This window comes from Marmota flaviventris, chromosome 17, assembly GCF_047511675.1.
Source record: "Marmota flaviventris isolate mMarFla1 chromosome 17, mMarFla1.hap1, whole genome shotgun sequence".
Classification (NCBI taxonomy): domain Eukaryota; kingdom Metazoa; phylum Chordata; class Mammalia; order Rodentia; family Sciuridae; genus Marmota; species Marmota flaviventris.
Window position 1 is genome coordinate 573,754 of NC_092514.1, and position 24,736 is coordinate 598,489.

A 24,736-nucleotide genomic window follows, 5' to 3' on the forward strand; every position below is an offset into this window, starting at 1 on the left:
ACTGCTGCTGCCTGCAGCTCACGTGTTGGCCCCACCACCGCCAGTACTAGCGAGATTTTCCTCCTCTCTGCACTCCGCCGCCCTCACCCCAGGGATAGCGGACTGGTCTGGGTCACTGAGCCCTAGCCCAGGATCAGGACCTTTTATCCATATGCCCTTCCTGGAATCCTCTCCACCAACCATCGTGACCTGGAAGGATTAAAACCCAGGTGCTGTCATGTTTAATTTGCGGCCCCCAAAAGACCCCCAGAGACCCAGATCAAGGTGAGCAGCAAAGAGGTGTTTATTGCGAGCTAGCTCAGTCCTCCATGCACAGCAACTGGGGGCGCTGAGAGGCCCCAGCCCAGGGCCTGCAGCAGTTTATACACTCTTTGGGGAAGGCAGGCACCCCACATCCATCACAGCATCTCTTAGCAAATCACCACACACCGCGGAAAATCCAACAACAATTCTAAAATAGGATTAGCGGATTAAGAATATGGAAAGGATTCTTAGTTCAAGGGTTTGATGCAAGTAAAATGATTGGTTTAAACCATGAGGGTGTGGCAAGGGGGGCAGGAGCCCAGCTGCCGGGCTTCTAGTTTAGATATTGGCCACCACACCTAGATGGGAGCATCTGGAATTTCAGATATTACAATATCTTGGCCTATCTTCAGCGATCATCATCTGCGGCTTTTTTAGAACTGTTTCCACAGAGCTTTTCTGTGGTATTTTCCTGACTTTAGGACTATAGTAGGTCAAAGTTTAAGTTTCAGAGCAAAATGAGGTCCCAAGTAGAATGAGGTTGCTTGGGTCTTTCAGTGTATCTGCAAATTAATACAAATCTGGAAATCTGTATGAAGATTAAAAAAAAAAAAAAAAAAAAAAAAAACTAGAAATGAATACTGAGCCTATTCTGTGCCTGAGGGCTTAGGAGATCCTAGTTTTGAACTCTGCTCTCTCCTTCACTATTTATTTGGGATCACTTTACAAAAGCACTCTTTCTTGAGGCCGTGACTCTCATCATCTTAACACAGTTACCCCAGGTGCTTCCTGTGACCCTGGCAGAAAAAAAAGCAGGAATGCTGAGAGAGTGTCCAGAGACTGAAGGGAAGGGGCCCAAGTGCATTCCATTAATTGTTTTCCTTGATGATTTAATGGTTCCTTTTTCTTTGTTTTTTTGCAATGTTAAATTATAGGGAAAATACTGAAAATTGAAAAGCAAATGTTTTCATGAAGCCAGAATTAGACAGGCAGTCAGTACAGATAGATAACTTGAGTCAGGCAAAATCAAGAAGACCGATTTTGAATGATTCCAACCATTTGGAGACTGTCCAATAAGGGAAGAATTTTAACTCTCTCAGAGTGCTTCTTTGACCCCTGTCAAGAACCTCACCCCTCCACCTGTAACCAAGGTAATCTGTCCCAAGAATTCCCCCTCTTTACAGGAAGCTTTAAGTTGGTTCATTTGTCTTTCGCTCTCTGTATTGCTCTTCCTCCTTCAGCCCACCTGTGTTCCACCTTTGGGCCACCCCACCAAGAATTACTTGGCCTATTTCTGGGCCTAGTCAAGGATTCAGAAAAGAGAAAAATAAGAAGAAAAGGCATGAGAACAAAGGAAGCCTAGAATACAAAAAAGGACAGAAATCCTCACTTCTTCGGACACCAGTGTTGTTGTTGTTTACCAGTGACGAGTCCTTGGTTCCCCAATGTTGAAGTATAACACCAGAGAAGCACGCTGAGGCAAGGTCAGAGAGGAAAGTAGAAGTTTATTAAAGGACAGCAGAAAAGACGTCTCAGAGGAAGAAGGAGACCCAAGAGGTGGAATCCATGGAAGGGTCTTCTTCTCCTTTTTATAGCTAAGGTTTTCTTTTAGCTTTCCTGCATTTCTGTCAGGGTTCCTGTCCTTTGTTCTGTTATCTTTCAGTGATTGAATGTAGGTGTGAAGGCCTGAAGAGTGGGGAACATGTGGGCCAAAGGTAGCCTTGTGAATCCAGCAAGAAGAGCTGACCAGATTCCCTCTAAGAGTGGATGAATGTAAGAAAAAAAGTTCTCACATCTGTTGAGAATTAACCTCTGAACTATTTAACCAAACATTGGCTTATCCTGTCCTTGGATAAGGTGTATCCAGCAAAGAGATGAGAAAATTGGGAGGCTATTCTTTTAAATTACATCAGGAGGGGGCTTGTTTCTGCTGCAGAGCTCAGAGGGTTCTGTCTGAGAAATCACATCACCATCAGCATACTCAAAGACAGAATTGAGTGCTTTCTTCTGACTGGGAGTTCAGGAATTCACAGGGATAGATAGATGATATATAGATATACAGATATATAGATATAGATAGATATGATGTATAGATATATAGATGTATGGATATATAGATATATAGATAGATAGGTAGATAGGTAGGTAGATAGATATAGAGAGAGATTGATACATAGATACAGATATAGATATAGATAAAGCAAGAGGTATTTTAAAATAAAGTGCATGCATGGCAGGCTGTCTGACCTGAGCCAGGGCTATAGCATGGATGATTATGGAAGAAGAAATGGTATGTGTCACCATCACACAGAAGTTTCTAAGGGTTCTTCTGCAGGAACATCACCTCTCATTTTTCCAGAGACCCTGTGTGAAGACTTCCAGAGCTGTTAAGGACCTCCAAGGACATCCTGCCTGCCCCAGCCCCCTCTTTGAGTGCAGAATTTCTTATTTCATGGCAGGATGGGCCAGGAAGAATTCTAGACAGGTAGGGCTGTCCAGCCAGCTTCAACTGGCAGATCAGAGTCATTGCAAGGCCACCAGGCCTTGGACAGAAATGTTGGGGTACAGGCTTTGGATGCTGCCAATGGACCCACCTTCTTTCCTGTTTCTCTTCTGACCACCAAAAGATAGGAGCAGGTTCTGTAAGGGTAAAAGAAATTGAAGTTAAAGCATAAAAGTTAAAGGGTAAAAGACCGGGTGTTGTAAAAGTTTCTAAGTTGCAAGGTCTGAGTTAAAATGTAAAGGAGGTATTGTTAGGTTTCTATGCTACCTGAAAAACCAGAAATTTCTGTAGCTGTTAAGACAATGCTTAGAACCACCCAGTAAATATTTCCCCTGACTATTTGGTTGTTTAGGGCTCTGTGTGGTCGCACATAGGCATTGCAGGGCCTGGACCAATCAGTTTAAATGTAACCCCCTCCTTAGGAATGACCTATCACTCCAGCCTGACCTGTTCCCGCCAATGAATGAACTAATCATGTTTAGGAGTTGTTGTTCAATTTTCCCACGCCTCATGATGATTTGTTCTGATGTATACAAAGCCCTCCGCCCTCCCCAAAAAGTGTACTTAAGCAGTGCTCAGCCCCTGCTCGGGGCTCTGGGCTGCTTTCCCTTCTTGAGTGGGCACGGAGCCCCAGCATGCTGGCTCAATAAATCCCCCTTCTGCCAATTGCATGAGTGGTCACTTTGGTGGTCTCTTTCTCCGAAGTTTTGCGGGACCCTTACAGTTCTATCTCCCTTTCCATGACACAGGTAGGCCCTCTTTCAGTCCCAAACAGCCTGCATGGGAGGTTTCATGAACTGTTATGCTCGAATTCAGGACCCCCAAAGACCACCAGAGACCCAAGATCGATGTAAGCAGCAAAGAGGTGTTTATTGTGAGCTAGCTCGGTCCTCCTCGTGCACACACAGCAACTGGTGATGCTGAGAGGCCCTGAGCCCAGAGTTTGCAGCATTTTTATACATTTTTTGGAGAGGGCAGGGACTTCACATACATCATAGCCTCTTTTAGCAAATCATCACACACTGCAGGAAAATCAAATAACAACTCTAAAACATGATTAGCACATTCACTGGAGGGAACAAGTTGGGTAGGGGTGATTGGTCAGTACAAAAGGGGTATTCATTTGATCTGATTGGTTTAAGCCAAGAGGGGTGTATGTGCTGAACTACATGGTTTCCCAACTTGTTATCAACCACCATAAACCACTGGCATCCCAGGTATTTCCCTGTCTCATGCTGATTGGTGGCTGCTAGGGGGCTGCTATGGATCCCCACCTAGCCTGACTGAGTCAGGGACACCTGGCACAGCAGATCTCACCTGTTATTTGTAGATAAACAACTCAGCAGGGTGGGAATGTGCTTAGGAGTGCTCTGTGGGTCTTTCCAAGGTCAAAGGTCATGTCTCTTCCTTGGACAGGCTTTGCTCTGAGGTAGAGGCTGGTTTTTCAGAACACTAGAGGAAGTTGGAAGTCTTCCATGAATGCCTTCTGTGACCCCAATAGTAACCTCCTTTTTTGTGCCTCAATTTCCACATGGGTCAAAGGAGCTGGATAAGATAATCTTCAAGGCCCTATCAACTCTGTACAGAATAGTGTTTGTCCCTAAGATTCCCTCGATTTTTTTTCTTGACATAGATTTTTTTTATAGAAGCAACTTTTCCTTCTTCTCCCAGGGAATTATTAGCCACATGTTTCTGAACTTTTCCACACCACCTTCTCTGGACTCGTCTCACTGAATCTTTGCTTTTTTCTCAGGTCCCTGGTGGCCATAGCTAGTAAGGTGTTGCCTACCTGCTCCCTGGGACACACTGATCTTATATTCCCATGGAACATTTTCCGTGGAGGGGGAATGAAAAAGGTGCCCCCTCTCTTTGAGCATTGGCTCAGTCCTGGGCCCCAGGCTGGGCTCTTTCATTTGTGTTTCATTAAATTTTGAAAGCATCTCAGAGACACAGAGGAGTCAGTTCATATGAGGAAACTGAGGCTCAGAAACCATGGCTTGTGCAATGTCCCAGATTAAGAAAAGGTGAAGCTGGGAATCCAACTACATCTGTTTGGCCCAAAAGCTAGATTTTATCTTTTGCATCATATAACCACCTGGCTTCTTCCTGGAGAAAATTCCTGGCTCAAGGACAGGGGTGGCCAAATATCAGAGAAAGGAGAGCACAGAATGTTGATCTGAAGACACAAATACTCCTCAGGAAAACAGGAAAGGAAAAAGGAGACACTCAAGTCTCAGAAACTGGCAATAATCCACTTGAATCCAAGGCTCCTGGCATGTGACATCACACCCAGTCTGCTCTCCACCCAGTTTTGTCAATCTGGCTCTTTAGAGAGGATTTTGTACCAAATCCTACAAGAGCCCAAATGGCAGAGTGCAATGTGCCCTCATTTCCATCACAGAGGAGCTGTGGGAATTTGGATAAGTTCCTTCCATGCTCAGAAACCTTGTTTTATTTTCATGAGTAATGAGTGTGAGACTCTGCACCTATCTCAACAGATTATGGTAGGCAGCAAAACAGAACAGGCTTCTCTGACTCAGATGTAAAAACATATTATCCTCTTTCACTCACAGCACCCACACATCTCAAGTATCATCTGTAGAAATACCTGACAGACATTTTTGAATCTCTACCTGTCACCAACTTTGAACAGTTTTTTAAAGCTTCATGAGTATTTCCATATTTTCTAGTCTGTAATTCTCTCCACAGACCTCTCAGTAGGCAGTGTGGCTCCTGTCCTTGGCTGTAGTTCACAGATTTAGAAACTAAGGCTCACCATTTATGGTTCCCAGCTTGTTGAAGGGTTGACTTGAAGTTGGAGCCCTCTGTCAACATTTCTCTATCTTCTTGTCATTTGGAGAGAGCAGGCGAGTAAGAATATCTCTACAGCCATCTGTGGTCCAGATGTGCCCAAGACCCTCATCAGCCCCATGTCCCTCCACACCAGCCACATGCCTGAGTTCAAAGCCAGCCTCGGGACTGAGCATAAAGGCTAGCCCACAGGTCAGCCCTCCTGAGGCCACCCACGTTCTGAGGGCTGCTGGTCTTCTTTCCTGTTTTTTTTTTCTTTTTGTGTGTGTACTGGGGACTTAACCCAGGGATGCTTCACCCCTAAGCCCCATTCCCAGCCATGTTTTATATTTTATTTAGAGACAGGGTCTTGCTGAGTTGCTCAGGGCCTCATTAAGTTACTGGGGCTGGCCTCCAGCTTTTGAACCTCCTGCCTCAGCCTCCCAAGCTCTTGGGATGAGAGAATGTGCCACCATACCCATCTCTGAGGATGCATGGACATGTGTAAGTGTACCATGACCCCAACTTGAGTGGGATTCACCCCCAGAGCACTAGCCTATATAGGCATCTTCCTCCACAGCACACTCCCCATGTCCCCTTCAGTCCCACAAGCTGGGCACCATCCCTGGGGACATGACTGCTGGAAAACTGCCTGCAGAACTGTATGATTTTGGAATTTGTTCTTCATGGTCATAGGATGCTGGCTTATTTCTGTGTTTTCAATGCCATTTTGAAACTGAGGTGGTTCAGACTTCTTTACAAACAGCCAGTCCTGAATTCAACTTTATTAAGGGCAATTAATCCTGGATTCATTATAAATTTGCCCAGAGGAAGTTATTATACTTTCCACTTTGATTGAAATTTGGGCTTTAAAGATGCTTTCAGGAGTGAAATGGAAATTTCTCTTTTCTCAGAGGGGACCTACCTTGCCAGCAATTGCCATTAACCCTGTGTGATCCTCAGTGGGTTGTACACCAACCTCAGAGCAGACTTTCAGGCCTCCAGCTGAGCTCCCTGTCACCCCCAGAACTGAACAGATCTGCTAATGTCACACTGAATCAGAGGTGCAGGAAGTCTGATGCAGTGGCAGAATCTCATTCAAGCAGGACACAGTGGTGATCATCTGTCATCCAGGTGGCTCAAGGGCTGAGGCAGGAGGATGGCAAGCAAGTTGGAGGCCAGCCTCCACACCTTAGTAAGACAGTGACTCAAAATAAAAACACCAAAGAGAGCGAGGGATACAGCACAATGGTAGAGCATCCCTGGGTTCCCTCCCTAGGACCACAATCAATGAGAAAAACTGCCACTGAATTTAGTTTACTAATACCAGATTTTTGTGAAAAATTTTGTGTCTATGTTCATGGGGATATTGACCTTGTTTTTTTTTTTTTTTTTTTTTTTTTTTTTCTGCTTGTAGAATCTTTACCAGATGCTGTTACCAGGATGACACTGGCTTCATGGGAACATATTAGAAAACATTTCTTCCTCTTTATTTATTTATTTATTTGATAAGAGTTTGAAATGCATTTGGTTTCATTGTTTGTTTTGGCACCAGGATTTGAACCCAGGGGCACTTATCCACGAAGCCCCATCCCCAGCACTTTTTTATATTTTACTGAGAGACAGGGCCTCACTGAGTTGATTAGGCCCTTGCTTTTGCTGAGGTTGGCCTCTAATTTGTAATCCTCTTGCCTCAGCCTCCCCAGCTGCTGGGATGACAGGAGTGCACCACCTTGCCTGGCTGGTGTTCATTCGTTAAATATATAATAGAATTCAAAATTGAGTCAAGCCATTGGGTCCCGGGCTTTGCTTTTCTTTCTTGGAAATCCCTTGCAGATAGCCATATTTTTTTTTTTTTTTTGTACTGGAGCTTGAACCCAGGGGTGCTTAACTACTGATTTCCATCTCCAGCCCTTTTAATGTTTTATTTTGAGACTAGGTCTCACTATGTTACTGAGGCTGGCCTCCAACTGGACATCCTCCTGCCTCAGCCTCCTGAGCCCTGTGATTACAAGCATGCGGCAATATGCCCAACTGAGAAAAATAACTTCTATTTTGCTTTACCCACCATTGTTTTGAATCTCTCCATTAATGCAGTTATACTAACATTCTAACTAATACAATATTAGATCATCACTTGCACAGCTGTGAGTGTTCAGCTGAGGTCGGAGGCTATGATGACACAAGGGCTCCTGGGGAACCCTGGGTGACTTTCTCCTCCTGAGCAGCAGTACAGAAGGAAAGGCAGGCTTGATCCCAGGCTTGGGGGTTCAAAGATAAGATGGGACAGAGGTCAAGGCAGGCAGGGAGCAAAAGAGTTGGGAACCAAGTGACTGAGGGCCTCAGTCTTGGGCTGGAGAGAAGAGAGGTGGAAGGACTTAAGGTGAAACTTGATGGGAGTGAGAAGCTGAGAGACGGGATAGATGGTTTGTCCAGTGCACGGTTCTGGAAGGTAGTTCTCCATAGGATTATTGGTGTGTGTTTCATTGCATTGATCTGGCATTTTAGTACCTATTAGTGGATAAAAATATAATTGAAGCCAGGCACAATGGCATATTCCTGTCATCCCGGTGACTTGGGAGGCTGAGGCAGGAGGATTGCAAGCTGGAGGCCAGCCTCAGCAACTTAGTGAGTCCCTAAGAAACTCAGTGAGACCTTGACTGTAAATAAAACATAAAAAAGAGTGGGGATGGGGCTCAGTGGTGAAGTGCCTCTGGGTTCAATCCATAGTATAAAACTAAAGAGCATGGATTCAACAGTGTGTGTGCGTGTGCAGGGGGATATCTTCTAGAACCTTCTTTGAATTCATCAGAAGTCTTATCTAGAAGCTTGTTTGTAGACTGTGTACCACGTTCCAAAATTAAAATTAAAATGGTAAATATGTGTTCTCCACCTTCATAATGTAAAGCAGTATAGGGATAGAGGCAAACATTGACTCAATAATGATGTCAATGATTAGAATAAAATAATTAGATTTTAAAGTCAGACTAGAGAGGACAAAGAAATCACATGGGAGTCAGGAGCCCCCACAGCTGGGCTGGATCTCGGGCGTGTCTTCACCCTCCTGTGAACTCACTTATCCCTGGAAGTTCTGTATTTCTCTGGATGCATTTTATTCATCTGCAAAATGGTGCAATGCCATTTGCTTCTGATAAATTCTCACTCATTTATTAAGATTCTGAGTAGGTGCCAGGCATGGTGGCGCACACCTCTAATACCAGCAGCTTTGGAGGCTCAGGCAGGAGGATCGCTAGTTGGAGGCCAGCCTCAGCAACTTAGCAAGTCTCTAAGATTCTTAATGAGACCCTGTCTCTAAATAAAATACAAAATGGGCTGGAGCTGGGGCTCAGTGATTTAGAGCCCCTGGTTTTAATCCTTGGTACCAAATAAACACCCAGAATAACGCTCCTCGGGGCCACCCACCCCCTGGGCTCAGCTCTTCAGCCAGGCAGCAAAACTCTTGGCTCCCTCCTGCAATCACACCCTCAGAGCTAGCTGGAAGAACCTGTTGCCAGGGAAGTCAACCCAGAGACACAGCGGGAAGTGTGTGGGCGGAGCTCTACCGGCAGCTGCGATGAGCACATGCCTGAGCCAATGGAGAGTGGCGGTGTTCCAATATCCTCCAATGGGGCACCGACAGAGGCGGGCTCTTGCCAGCCGCCCTTGTAATGGCCCTTGGTAACCCCTGGGCGGGTGCAGGGTAGTGGCTCCTGCACTGGTTGGGCTCTGGCTGGCACTTTGAAGATCGAGGAGGTGGAGGGCACCACGAAGATGCCGCGCATCGCCTCGCACAGCCACGGGAAGGGGCTGGGCCTCAACGAGAGTGTCCTGGTCAAGCAGGCGGCCTCGGGGCTCCTGGGCCAGGAGAATGCATGAGAGGGATGGCGGGCGGGGCTGGGGGGCGTGGGGACCTTCCCGGCATTCGCCCCGACTCAGTGTCACTTTGGTGCCCGGCGTTGACCCCGGGGGCTCTGCCCACAGAACCACACTGTGGCCCCTTTTGTGTTTATTCCGAGACAGGATCTGGCTGAGCTGCTGACGCTGGCCTCCACATTACAGTCCTCCTGCCTCAGCCTCCAGGTGCCCTGGGATGACAGGCCTGCACCATCGTGCCCTAACCCTAACCATCCTTTTACCAGTAAGTTCTACTTTTGTTAAGTGGCAACTGTACCAAGTCCCTTCAGTTACGGTATTTTATTATTATTATTATTATTATTATTATTATTATTATTATTATTTGCAGAAAAAAATGGCCTATCTATAGGCCACCGAGTTTAGTAATGACATCTGGAGGTTTGCACTCCACCACCTCTAAGCTGCTGTACCCTAGAGTCATGGCCCATGGTCTCCCTGGAGGCTGAGCAACTACAGAAACCTGCAATTTATATGAGCTTGTGACTGTGGCCTTGGAGTCTCCTAGTAACAGAAAGGGCCAAAGAAAAGCCTCTGGTTTCTTGTCTATGTCTTTTTTGGAGGGCGGGGGGAGCCCTAAACCCCTGAGCCCCTCCCCAGACCTATTTTGTATTTTATTTAGAGACAGGGTCTCTCTGAGTTGCTCAGGGCCTCACTTTGTCTGAGGCTGGTTTTGAACTGAGATCCTCCTGCCTCAGCCTCCCGAGTCCCTGGGATCACAGGTGTGGGCCACTGTGCCCAGCAGACTTTCCTCTCTCACCTCCACTGTCTGGGCACCCAGAGCTGTGCCTGGAGGGTGCTGGCTCTCAGCGTTGGTTGGACGAGTCTGTGAATTGTTTGGACCAGGGACTGCATTTTTTTCCCCACTGAAACACAGTAATAGTGACCATTTCTCCCTTCTGTGCTGCAGGCATGTGACATCATAGAAGAATTAATTGAAAGCAGGAAAATGGCAGGAAGAGCCTTGCTGTGGGCCGGACCCCTGGGAACTGGAAAGGTGCTTGTGTTCTCGTTGATTTCTGCTGCCCAAGAGGATGATTCTCACGTTGAAGCCAGTTGGAATATGCATCTTAACTAGTCTTTGTTTAGCGACGTGGGTCATATGTGTGTTTAAGAAAGGAATCTGATCTCAACTCATACTTCTAGAATGAAAATCATCCTGGTCAGAGGGAGGGGAAAGTCCTAAGAGGGGTCTGGTCTCTGGGATGGTCCTTGAACTCTTTCAAGTCTCCTTTGCTTGGGAAATGTATCTCTTTTCCTTTTCTTTTCTCTTCTTCTTTTTTTTTTTTTTAACCAGTTATTGAACTTGGGGGCAATCAACACTGAGTCACTTCCCATGTTTGTATTTTATTTAGAGCCAGGGTCTTGCTAAAGTTGCTGGGGGTATTGCTATGTTGCTGAGGCTGGCCTCCAACTCGTGATCCTCCTGCCTCAGCCTCCTGAGTGGTAGGAATATAGGCATGCACCACCGCGCCCAGCTGAAAATCCATTTCTGTTGGTCCAGGGCCTCGTAAAAAATTGTGACGGGCTGTGGCTGTGGCTCAGTGGTAGAGTGCTCGCCTCGCATGTGCAGGACCCTGGGTTCGATCCTCAGCACCACATAAAAATAAATAAGTGAAATAAAAGTATTGTGTCCAACTACAACTAAAAAATAAATATTAAAAAATTGAAACAAAGATATTATGTCCATGCACAATTAAAAAAATATTTAAAAATCTTCTGTGGCACATTTTTGGAGGGGGAAAATGAGTCAGCCAGTATTTTTTTGAATGCGAAATTTGCCCACCACTATTTTGGCTACGTGCATGATTGACAAATAACAGAAACACAATTTTGATCTTCAAGGGGCTTCTAGTGTTTTCTGGGCAGAGAAACAGGAAGTCTCCTGATGGCACAAAATGGCTCAGTTGAGTCTGAGCTTCAAACTGCTGACTGATTAAAAATGCTGGAATTGGGCAGAGGGTTTGATAATTCCCCCCAATTTGGGCTTTCCAGGGGACAAAAGAGGACACATGGTGGAGCTTGTTGGGATCTGCAAGGGGATTGGCCAGATCCTCAGGCTTCCCAGAGCTCCTGGTCTGGGCATGGCTTGTTCTCTGGAAGGGCCTCTTGGCACAGGAGAGTAGGAGCCTGCACTCTTGTATGTAAAGAAGTGGGCTCTTACAAGGGGTGGTGGCCCCTGCCTGTCATCTCAGTGACTCTGGAGGCTAAGACAGGAGGATCACATGTTGGAGGCCAGCCTCAGCAGTTTCACCAGGCTCTAAGTGACTTAATGTGACCCTGTTCAAAAATAAACAACATAAAGGTCTGGGCTACATCTTGGTGGGTATTGATTGATCAGCTGGGAGGCCTGGGGCAGGCCACTTGACCTTTCAGAAGCAGAAACACAATCATCTGTGAAAAAAGCTTGAATTCTAATTTTGAAGTTGTACATATGGAGTTGCCAGGGTGTGTTTTGTGGTGTCTGATGGTGGATGAAGAAGTTCTGTGTCTGGGGGAAATTTTTTGAGGCTGGAATGCCATACAGTGTGCACTTACAGGAACATTAGTTGTCCAAGTCGTCTTCCATTTTTGGTGGGGGCGTTACCAAGAATTGAACCCCAAGAATTGAACCCAGGAGCTCTCGACTCCTGAGCCCCATCCTCAGTCCTTTTTACATTTTATTTAGAGACAGGATCTCACTTAGTTGCTTAGGGCTTCGCTTTTGCTGAGGCTGGCCTCCAACTCTTGATCCTCCTGCCTCAGCCCCCCGAGCTGCTGGGATGACAGGCCTGCGCCACAGCACCAGCATGATAGCTGTTTCCTTCAGTGCTGTTTTACTCAGTGTTATTTGGTACTTTTTGTCTTCCAGTGTTGCTCTTAAGAAGTCTGATTTTCAGGGTTGGAACCTTCCTTTCTGGATGTTTTGGAGGTACTTTTGGATAGGGTGTCCTCCCCTGATTTCCCTTTCTTAATGTCCACAGGGCTTTCTGAGACTCACTGTTTGGTGTCGTTGGTGTGGACAGTCGCCAGCTCTGAACCCCTGAGCTGTGGCCTGTTCCTGTTCTCTGTGTGCTCTTTCTGGAAGTCCAGCTAGGTGAGATTAGCTCTGAAGTGATTTTCAACCTGGGCTGGTTTTGCCCTCCAGAAGATCTTTGCCACTATCTGGAGAGTCGTCTCTTGTGGTTTTCAAAACATGATGGGGGGACTCCAGTGTTAGTGGCCAGCGATGTTGCCAAACAACCTGCACTGCAAGGCTGTACCCAAAAAACAGAGAAAAGACTCTCCTATTTTTGGGGGGGGGCTTCCAGGGATCAAACTCAGGTGCTTAACCCCTGAGCCCCATCTCCAGCCATTTTTGTATTTATTTTAGAGACAGGGTCTTGCTGAGTTACTCAGGGCCTTGCTAGGTTGCTGAGCCTGGCCTCCAACTAGCCATCCTCCCACCTCAGCCTCCCAAGCTGCTGGGATGACAGGAGTGCACCCCCACACCCAGCTCTCAGTTTCTTAATCCATAAAATACAAGTTAGCAGGCTGGGATTGTGGCTCAGTGGTAGAGGGCTCACAGAGCATGGACAGGACCCGGGTTTGATCCTCAGCACCACATAAAGATAAAAGCATTGTGTTGTGTCCATCTACACCTAAATCAGTTATATTAGTTCCGTCACCTATATCAGTTCAATATTTATTGCTAAGGGGAGGGGTGCTTAACTTTATAATGGCTTGATTTTTGAGAATTTTTTAAGATTTAAGTTCTTCCCCCAATTTAGGGCTGGAACAAAATTAAACTTGTTTCGAAGAAAAAAAAATTAAAAATAAATATGAATAATGCAACCCTGTTCAAAAATAAACAACATAAAGGTCTGGGATGTGTCTTGGTGGGTAGTGATTGATCAGCTGGGAGGCCTGATAATATTAAAATATTAAAAAAATACAAGTTAGATTTTCAAGATGACAGGCTATGGAAAGATCAGTGAGATATAAAGAGCTCCATAGGAAAGGGTAGGTATATGTGCCTTTCTTCCATGAGTTTCTTTTTTATAATATAGTTTTTTAGTTGTAGTTGGACAGAATACCTTTGTTTTATTTATTTATTATTATGTCACACGGAGGAAGAAACCCAGGGCCCTGCACATGCTAGGCGGGTGCTCCACCACTGAGCCCCAGCCCCAGCCCAGCCCCTTCCATGAGCTTTTAATTGGAGAAAGCTGGACAGAAAAGGAGCCATTCTTAACCAAGTATTGTTTCTATTTGAATGGAAGGGTAATGGTCACCCCTTCAGTATTAGGTGGAAGGAGGCAGGGATGCTGTTCAGTGGCTAGTGGGCACTGTCTTTGACACTGGAAACTGAGAATGGGGAGTTGGGGGCTGTGAAAGAACAGGGAAGAGTCAGGCACAGTGGCTCACAACTGTAAACCCAGCAACATGGGAGGCTGAGGCAGGATGATCTCAACGTGGATGCCAGTCTCAGCAGCTCAGTGAGACCCTGTCTCTAAATAAGGAAAGCTGGGCCTGAGGCTCAGTGGTGGAACAGCTGCCTGGCACATACAAGGCTCTGGGTTCCATTCCCAGGAACATCAAAATAAAACAGATGAGCACTGCCACCTGTGGCCTCCCCTGGGCCTCATGGTGTTGGAATCGCATCCCTCTGTGTTCATTTTCCCTTTGCTATTAGAACACATGCTTTGGGCTTGCCAACTCAGGTGCCTAAGCATTCGGGCAGCGAGGTAAGCAAAGTGACTTGCTCAAGCCCAAGGATGTGGTGCCCTTTCACTAAAAGAGGGCCACTGTGTCCAGACCTGGTTTCTCAACAGAAACCAAATAGTTGGATTTTAACAGGAAAGTTCCTAGGGTTCAAAAAATGGCAAGAGCCATGCACGGTGGAACATGCCTTTAATCCCAGTGGCTGGCTTGGGTTGCTGAGGCAGGAGGATAGCGAGTTTGAGGCCAGCCTCAGCAGAAGCGAGGCCCTCAGAAACTCAGGGAGACCCTGTCTCTAAATAAAATACACAATAGGGCTGGGGATGGGGCTCAGGGGTTGAGGGCCCCTGCGTTCAATCCCCCCCCCACAAAAGCCAAGTTTAAAGGCACATATAAAACTACATGGTCCCAATCAAACCATCCTGTGGGCAGCTTGTTGGCTTCTTGTAATCTAAACAGTATTTTAGTTCGCCAGATGAGGCTGTCCAGCATTAGCACTATTGTGTGCTCAAGACCACCCTAGAAAACAGGGAGAAGATCAGAACTAGAACCAACCTCTGCCCCATGGGCTAGTGGATTTTTCCTGACAGCATTCGCTGATCATCCCCCATGTCGGCTGCTCAGAGCTGAAACCAAACGGGCATTGAAAAGAGGAGCCTTCCCTGGTCCATCTTTGAAGCAGTAGCTTCAGTTGGCCTTGTTCCAGCAGCTTGGGAGGCTGAGGCAGGAGGATCTAATGTTGGAGGCCAGCCTCAGCAACTTAGTGAGGCCCTCAGCATCTCAGGAGGCTCTGCTTGGCCTACACACCTAGGGTCTGACCTCATTCTTATTTCAGAGATGAGGGAGGATGAAATGGCACTCAGAGGCCATGGCATTTCCCAGTCCTGGACCCACTTGAGAGCATATGCTTTCTAAAACTTGGTATTTGATGACATGTCTGTTTCACCAGGTTCTCTTTAGCATCTGCCAACCAAAGTTATGTTACTGAGCATCAATTTATAATTGACCACAGGGCACTGTCAGGGGGAGCTTGTGCAGACCAAGCCACCGCTTACAGATTTGGCCTCATGTATTATCCATTATTTTCTGGCCTTTTAACATAAAATAAAGGTCATGCAATAAATCCTTCCTGATTTGTTAGTGTTGTTTATTTATTTATTTATTTTGGTCCCAGGGATTGAACCAAGGGGCACTTAACACCTGAGCCCCATTCCCCAAACTTATATATTTTATTTAGAGACAGGGTATCACTGAGTTGCCCAGGGTATTGATAAGTGGCTGAGGCTGGCCTCCACCTTGCCATCCTTCTGCCTCAGCCTCCTGAGTCTCAGGAATCACAAGTGTGCAATACCATGTTCAGCCTCTTGAATAAATATTTTTATAGATGGGTTTGAATTATGTTTTCAAGACTGTAAAATGAAAACCTTTCCTTTCTTGCCTCTGTAGACAGCCCTTTCTCTGGCGATTGCACAGGAGCTGGGGAGTAAGGTGCCTTTCTGCTCCTTGGTGGGGAGCAAAGTTTACTTCATGGAGATCAAGAAGACAGAGGTGCTGATGGAGAACTTCCGCAGGGCTATTGGTGAGTATCACATCAGTGTGAAAGATGGCTGTTGCTTCTCCGGTGCTTTGAATCCTTTCATCTTAAAAATGCTCATGTTCTTTTGGTGCTGTTGACAAGACAGGCAAGAGTAGCTAGCCATCCAAGCAGCTTAGGGGGATGAGGTAAAAGGAACACAATTTGGAGGCCAGCCTCAGCAACTTACTGAGGCCCTGAGCAACTCAGCAAGACTCTGCCTCTAAATAAAATATAAAAAGGGCTGGGGACAGGGCTCAATGGTCGAAGGCCCCTGGATTCCATCCCTGGTACCCAAATAAATAATAAATAAATAAAAAGACTAAGCAGTCTACTTGGGGAACTTTTGATTTAATGCTGAAGGAAAGAAAACGCAGTAGGAGGGTGCAGCATTTGGAAGTGGGGAGACATCATGGGACCCTGTTTCACCCCCCACAGCCACCTGGTACCCCCGTGGCTGGCACTCTTATCTTCCTGTGGTTCCTCTTTGTGGGACTGGCTCTGCCTTTGATCTTCCCCAGCAGGTCCCTGTAAGCACTCAAGTATGGGGCAGGCTCGCTCTCTCTCTCTCTCTCTCTCTCTCTCTCTCTCTCTCTCTCTCCTTTTGAGACCATGGCTGCTGAGCCACCCCTAGCCCCTGTGTGACACTAATGCTGAACTGAAGAGTTCTAATTCTGAACTTGTGTCTAGAAGCTAAGCTTTGTGTCACATTGAACTTAGGCTTTTTATTTTTATTTTTTGGTACCAGGAATTGAACCCAGGGGCACTTCACCCCTGAGCCCTTTCCCCAGCCCTTTTAATATTTTATTTAGAGACAGTGTCTCGCCAAGTTTCCGAAGCTGGCCTCCAACTCTCGATCCTCCTGCCTCAGCCTCCTGAGATGCTGGGATTATACATGTATACAACTGGGTTTTACGTTTAAAAATTTTCTCTCTATTGTTTTTTTTTTCTTCATATCTTCTTTTATTTTCCCTTTTCATGTCCTATTTTTCAGGATCTCACTATGTTTCCCAGGCAATCCTGGAACTCCTGGGTTCAAACCATCCTCTTGCCTCAGTATGCTGAGTAACTATGGCTACAGATGTGTGCTACGGTGCCTGGATTACTTTTCCTTATTTAAACATGTGCCAGTGATTTTATTCAACTCATAAGTTAAACATATGAACCATATTCCAACAGCTCAGAAGGCTGAGGCAGCAGGATAGCAAGTTGGAGGCCAGCCTCAGAAACTTAGCCAGACCCTGAGCAACTAAGTGAGACCTTGTCTCTAAATAAAATATAAAAGGGGCTGGGGATGGTGCTCCAGGGTTCAGGGCCCCTGAATTCCATTCCTGGTACAAAAAGGAACCAAGAAAAATATGTGACAAGTAAGATATTACTACCTTTCAAATACCTGGATATTAATATTTTAAGAACTTAAATTTAAAAAACACCATTTTTCTGGGATGGGTCAGGGGCTCAGTGGTAGAGCACCCACCTAGCACGTGTGATGCCCTGGGTTGCATCCTCAGCACCATATAAAAATAATTGAAAAAATAAAGAAATTATGTCTATCTACAACTTAAAAAAATTTTTTTAAACCCCCATTTTTGTGAGACAAAAACCTGATAAAACTGGCCTTCACACAGTTGCTTGTATTTCAATGGCTCAGTGGGAACTGAAATGCTTTAAAATTTGAAAAAGTAGAGGTCACCAGGCACATTTGATGGGAGTGGCCCCTGGAGTGGTGTGGTGGGGGACACAGCAGGGCTTTTGGTGGCAGCAGGTGAGGAGAAATTTCTAGATCCTGCCACAGAATAAAGGGCAAGCTGTGGTCTCCCCTCAGACAGAAGCCTGCTTTTCCCACATCTTTGAATTCCTGCAAAGCTGCAGAGAGAGGGAGAGAGGGTCATCTGTCCCCGTCTGTGCCACTTCCTTGATATGATAAAGTCCCTGTCAGGGACTTAGAAACCTGAGCCAGCAGATGAAACCTGTGTCCTTTGTGCTGTCTTGGCCAGAGACAGCGCCCACAGCCTCTCTCTTGGCCAAAAGCTGGGCCCATGGTCCACTGGGCCTTCCTCTGTCTACTTGTCACCACCAAGAAACTTCTAGACAAATATGAGTGGCTGAGAGTTGGGGATGCTTTTCTTCCTCTCCTGGAGAAATTTAATGTCACTGTCCCCTCACAGTGAGTATGGGCAGGCATTCCATTTGGAGGAATTTCCTCTTTGCAAAATAGAAATGGTTCTATTAAAAAAATCAAAGTAGGCTTAAAAGCCCAGAATTTTCCAAGCTTGATAGAGTTTTCTGATACCTTCATGTTGTCTGGAAAATTTCTTTTTTTTGTACCAGGGATTTAACCCAGGGGCCGTCGACCCCTGAGCACCGTCCCCAGCCTTATTTTGCATTGATTTAGAGACAGAGTCTCCCTGAGTTGCTCAGGGACTCAGTGTTGTGGAGGCTGGCCTCTAACCCATGATCCTCCAGCCTCAGCCTCTGCAGCTACTTGGACTCAAGGTGTGCACAGCTGCTTCGGGCTTTGTTTGGGAAGTTTGTTTTGGGGTTCAGGAGCTGTGAATTTGGTTCATCAAACACAGAATGTGGCTTCCCTGTTGGATGTTTTCCACAAGCCCCAATTATAGGCTCTCAAGTGGATCACAGGCAGAGGAGAGCTGGCCCTTAGCTTCCAGTCTTGAGTGTCCTTGTCCTGGTTGGGTTTCTGGAGAAGAGAAGGCAAGGGATAGGGTGATAAGATAATGCCCCCCTTGAACCGAAGGAAGTGGCCTGAGTGTCTGATCATGTGGCTGTGTGTCTCTGCCTTTGGGATATTTCCATATCAGCTCACAGGGATCCTGATGGCCACCTGCCAGCAGAAGTCTTCTGTGGCCTCCCCATTTGTCGGGAGAGCAGCGACCTTTTTTTTTTTTTTTTTTTTTTTTTTTGAGGAGGGGCACCAGGGATTGAACCCAGGGATCCTAACCACGGAGTCACCTCCCAGCCCTGTTTTGAATTTATTTGGAGACAGGGTTTCCCTGAGTTGATCAGGGCCTCACTGAGTTGCTGAGGCTGTCCTGAGCCCTGTCCTCAGCACTGTGGCACGGGCAGGTGGTGTGACCTCTGTGTCCCCCTTTCCTTGGCCTCTGCACTGTTGATGCCATATGGGACACTCAGGATAACACCGTGTAGTATAAAGGGACACCTCGTAAGGACTAGGACATAGGTCCCTTCATAAGGTAGGTCTTTCTTTTTTCATTGCTTCTGTGAGTTGTGTGGTTAAGTCAAGAAATTGTTAATGCCATCTCATCCCCCAAATGACAACCATTGGCCAGCCAGGTACAGTGGAGCATGCCTGTCATCCCAGCCCCTCAGGAGGCTGAGGCAGGAGGATCACAAGGTGGAGATCAGCCTCATCAACTTAGTCAAGGCCCTGAGCAACTCAGTGAGAGCCTGTCTCTAAATAAAATACAAAATGGGCTGGGGATGTGGCTCAGGTATAAGTCACCCCTGGGTTCAAATCCCCAAACTGCCCCCTCACCTCCCCAAAAAGTCGAAGTGGACATAATTTTGTTTTCTTTTTTCTTTCTTTTTCATAATGTTTTTACTCATCCACCGTGTTATGACTGACTCACACTAGCTCTGTACCTCCCCTGCTGCATGGCCAGGTCCCCTGCTGTGGGCTTGGGGAGGTGTTTTACCTGTGGCTCATCACAGCTGTGTGCCCGTGTGTGCAGGTGCCAAGAATCTCATTTCCCCTGTTTTCCAGATCAAGTCTTCAGGCTCAGAAAGAGGCTCCACAGTCATCCTGTGTCCAGTGCTGGCTGAGGGCCAGGGTGACTGCGAGTCCTCTGGTGCTGGGTAACACCTGCATGTCCTCTGAGCTCTCTGGGGCTCAGTTTCTCATCTCTAGACCACTCTCCATCCACCATAGAATCTCTCCATCTTTCCCCCTTTTATAACTTGATGATTCTTTGATCCTCTGAGGTAGTTTCTTGGTCACAGCTTTATGGAGATCATGAAAATGTCACTTCTTCCAAGGGCTATTTTTCTGTTTCCTAATGGGGCCTTCATCTCAGGAGCTTGGCTCCACAACCTGTCTTTATCTCTTTAATCCCTCATCACATCCTGTCCATCCTGGATTAATGAGGTTCTGAGAAGGTGGCCCCTTCTCAAGAATAACACCTTGAGAAAGTTCTTCTGGAAAATCAACCGAATAAAAGTGCCTGAGGTGAAAAGAGAAAAATTGTCCTCTTCCCTGTAGGAGAGAGGACACAGAAACACAGTGGAAATTTGAGCCATCCATCACTCTGCTTCGACCAGCTTCTCAAAGAAATGAGCCTAACAGAGAAGAGGAAAATTGTCTTCCAAAACAAAGGTGCTACCCACCTCTGATCCCAGCAGCTTGGGAGGCTGAGGCAGGAGGATCGCAAGTTCAAAGCCAGCCTCAGCCAAAGCAAGGCCCTAAGCAACTCAGGGAGACCCTGACTCTAAATAAAATGCCAAACAGGGCTGGGGATGGGGCTTGGTGGTTGAGGGCCCCTGAGCCCAATCCCTGGTACCCCCAGCCCCCCAAAAACTCATGTCCTTCTGGGCAGTTTTTCCACATGGATGAGATACTGGGACAGAAGGACCTCAGGTGTGTTGTGTGGAGTTGTGAAGTGTCTGAGTTTGAAGGAGGCTTATGAATTTTTTGCCTAGGGACTCCCCAATCCTGCTCCTGTTTGCACAGTGCCCCAACGAGGCCAAAGAGGCCAGGTCCTGTTGAGCTTCTGGCAGCTCTCTTGGGGTGCAGTTGTGAACATGATCCACCCATTTTAAGTTTGTGTAGCACACAGGATTTTGATGCATGACATTGTTTACACTCCCCATCTTAATTCTAGAATATTGTCATGACCTTCCAAGGGACCTCGTTCCCATGAATGTTTAGTCCTGTGAACTGAACCAGTAGTGCTTAAGCAGGGAGCCAGAAGCCTGCCCTTTTTATTTTGATTTGTATTGTTTTGAGAGAGAGTCTCCCATTGCTAAGTTGCTGAGGCTGGCCTCCAACTTGGCGATCCTCCTGCCTCAGCCTCCGAGTCCCTGGGATGACAGGTGTGCACTGCTGTGCCTGGCCTCTCAGGTCTCTTCCGGAAAGGTGCCTTCCCTCAGGGTCAGGAGGAACTGGAACATGCATCAGGGTGGTCTGAGTCCCCGTTTGTCTGGTTTGGTTTGGTTTTAGCTGAACTCCAGCATTTTTTAAAGTCTGCAGAAGGAGCGAGTGGAGGCCAATGACGTCATCTACATGGAGGCCAACATCGGGGCTGTGAAGGTATGCTCCCCGGGGACAGTGTTACACATGAGGGTCTGCCAGGGGGACAACTGGGTAACTAGGGTGTCACTTTGCTCATTGGTGGTGGGTGGGGGAAGGTCAGCAGCTGTCCCTTTACCTAAGTCACCTTGGATTTCTCTGTCTTCCTCTCCTCATGACTTAAGCAGGCAGAGTGTGCAAGATGCAAACCCTGTCGGGGACAGGGACCAGATAGCCTTTGTCCCTTCCCGCTGCACCAGGCAGCATCTTCCATTTTCCTTTATCTCCCTGGTGTCCCTCCCTGAGTCCTAAACCTGGGGACTGCACCAGGTGGCTCGTCCTCTATCTGCTGCTGCGTCCCATGGTGGCTGCACCTCTCTGGTGCATGGATGAGCCTAAGGCCTCGTGTCACCCATAAATCACCACCTAGAAAAGCCCGGGACCCTGGCTCCAGTGAGTCCCCTGGATGCTCCTTTATCAGGAGTGAAATGAAAGGGGAGAGAATCTTCCAGAAAGTCTCAGGTGTGGCCCGGGCGGGTCTGGGAGCCAAAGCGGGGCCCCCGGCTGTGGGGCATAGGCAGAGGTTGCTGTTGGGTGCCCTCGGTGGGCAGCGGAGACCTGGCTGTCACTGAGCTCTGTGTGGTCCCGGTGCCCCATGGCTCTGCTGGCAAAGGCAGAGGCCACGGAGTTCGCCCTGGAGGCCGATGAGGACATGCCCTGCCCAAGGGCGACATGCACAAGAAGAAGGAGGTCATCCAGAATGGGATATTGCATGACCTGGAAGTGGCCAACACCAGGCCCCAGGGACAGGCTCTGCTGGGCCAGCGCATGCCCAAGGCCCTGGGAACCAGTTGTCAGGGCCGTGCTGTCCTCCTGAAAGCCCTCTGAGAGGCTCAGCAATGAGCACGACATGAGCTTCGGCCCCTTTGTCCCAATGTCCAGATGCTGTCACCGCTGATCTCTGGGCGTTGTCTGCCCCTGGCCGCCTGCCATCCTGTTGGGGGCTTCTCTCCACCCCGGGCTGGGGGTTCCTGGCGGGAGCCTTCACAGGGCTTCAGACAGCCTCACGGAGGCTCTGGCCTCTATAGAGCAAGAGCTCCAAATCCTCCAGCTCCCAGCTGGCGCTGCTCTGGGCCCCACTGGACAGAGAGTCAGGTTTGCTCTTCATCCTGAAGGGGCCTCCTCCTCCCCACCAGGAACGGGCTTTCTGCTGGGAATCTGGTTTTTCTCTTAGTCCCTTGGAGCTTTTCCCAGGAGAGGCCAGAGACTCTTGAGATTGGAGTTTCTTCCTTCTTGGCCGGAGGTTTTTTTTGTTTTGTTTTGTACTGAAGCTTAAACCCCAGGGTGCTTACACATGGAGCCCCATCCGCAGCCCTTTTTATATTTTATTTAGAAACAGGGTCTTTCTGAGTTGCTCAGGACCTCACTAAGTTTCTCAGGCTGGCCTCAAAATTGCGGTCCTCCTATCTCAGCCTCCCAAATTGCCAGGATTTTTAAAGACATGTTCCACCGCGCACGACTCTGCTTGATTCTTGCAGGTCAGGGGAAACCTCAAGGGGATCCCTCTGAGTTCAGAAGCCCCTCATCCCTTCCAGGGGAGTGTGCTGGGCCTGTCCACCTCAGGCCTCCAAGTTGAGTGACATCAGGGACCCACAGGAGGAAGGAGGATGAGCTTTGGTAGCTGCCTTAGAAAGTCCTCTCAGGTACAGGGGGACAAGATGTCCTGTCCATGATGGGCCAGTTGATGAAGCCAAAGAAGACAGAGATCACAGGTAGGACACATGGCAAAGCCAAAGCCTGGAGCCAAGTTGAAGCCCTTCTCTGACAAGCTCCTGGCTCTGAGCGCCTCCCACTACGTGGCTCTGGGTCTTCACTCCCTTTAGAAGCCATGGCCACACTGTGTGCTCTGGCCCCACAGAGGTCAGCATCTGCTTCTCTTGAGGTCCCAGAAAGGTGCCAAATTTGACACCAGGGAGTGGGTCTCCCTTGCTCCTTTATGGACTTATTTATTTATTTATTTTTTGATGCTGGTGATTGAACTCGGGGGCCCTCGACCACTGAGCCCCGTCCCAGCACTTTTATTTTTTATTTAGAGACAGAGCCTGGCTGAGTTGCTTAGGCCCTTGCTAGGTTGCTGAGGCTGGCCTCCAACTTGTGATCCTCCTGCCTCAGCCTCTCTGGCTGCTGGAATGACAGGCATGTGCCATCGCGCCTGGCTCTTCCCTAATTTTGTGTCCTTCTCCGGACCATTACCACTTTACTCCCTGAAAATGTAAGTTCAACATGAATCCACTGTTGTCTTGAGGCATTGCAGCAGCCTAAGCTCCTCCATGAGTGGCCAAGAGCAGATCTGTCTCTGAATTCGGTTTTGAGAGCCATGCATCATGGCTCTGGGCGAGGACAGGCCTCAGATCCCGGTTCTTTGGGAACAGCTCCATCCTGATGGCAGGGGGCGCTGGTTTGGAAGGTGAGGGCTGAGACCTGAGGTGTGCCTGCTGTTCTGTAAGGGCTGATGTTTCTGGGGCCAAGGCTGGGCCTGCTCTGACCCTCCTTGCTCAGGTTTCCTGGGGAGAGGATTCTAACTGCACTTGATGGAAAGCTCATTAACCTAAGCATTGTCATGCACAGCCCCCAAAAGAGCTCCTTGACTGAGTGCAGCAGAGGGGAATTCACATTTGAAAACACATCTCCCTGGAGCTCCCAAATGAGGTGTCTTGGCATCAGGGTCAGGGCTTGATGGGGCAGCTCCTGGTCATTGTGCCCCACACAGCTCCACAAAAGGCGTTTTGTGGCATTTGGGGGCGATGATGCCTGTTTTATTTTTTTTTTAGATGAGGGTTCAGGGATTCAACTCATGGGCTCTTGACCCTGAGTCCCATCCCCAGCCCTATTCTGTATTTTATTCAGAGACAGGGTCTCAACTGAGTTGCTCAGGGCATTACCACGTTGTGGAGGCTGGCCTCCAATTTGTGATTCTCCTGCCTCAACCTCCCAGGCTGCTGGGGTTATAGGCGTGTGCCACCACAACTGGCATGATTCTTGTTTACAAATGATGACACCAAACCTGGAATGGGTCCAGTACCCAGCCTTGGGTCAGAGAGCCAGTAGGAGAACCAGGCTGCAGGGTTGGGTCTTGATTGAATTTAGGTGTGGAGAAGAGAGCAGGTGACATTTCCCCCACTGGCTGGGACCCTGCCCAAGGCGAGGTCAACAAGGTGGTGAACAAGTACATCGACCAGGGCGTGGCTGAGAGGGTCCCCAGCATGCTGTTTGTGGACGAGGTGCACATGCTGGACATCGAGGGCTTCAACTCCCTGCACTGAGCTCTGGAATCTTCCATCGCCCCCATCGTGATTTTTGCCTCCAATCGAGGCCACTGTGTTATCAGGTAGGTGCTGCCAGCTGTCCCTGCTGCCCGGGTCTGTCCCCTCCCATGATGTCACAAGTCAGGATGGGATGAAGGGAGTGCATGTTGCCCCTGGGAGGAGACAGCAGGGGGACTGAAGTCCGCAGCTGCCATGTCCCTGATGGGCAGGGTCTCCATGGGCCTCTGAGGCTCGACATTCCCTTGGGGAGCAAAGGCCTGAGGAGGTGGGGCCCCTCTGGTGACCTGAGTGTCAGTTTCCTCACACTGGCATCCAGAGGCCAGCAGAGCCCGTTTCATCTTCAATGAGGACACTGAATGACATTGCACCTTGTCCCTTGGCATAGGTGGGAACACAGATTTGTCTCTGAATTGGTTCTTCTTAGCTCCCCATGACAGCAGCATGCA

General features: G+C 48.0%; 1 pseudogene; it reads left to right on the forward strand.

Annotated features, from left to right (window-relative positions):
* Window positions 1-9,626: 9,626 nt before the first annotated feature.
* Window positions 9,627-24,451, forward strand: LOC139702401 (ruvB-like 1; annotated as a pseudogene).
* The last annotated feature ends 285 nt before the right edge of the window (window positions 24,452-24,736 follow it).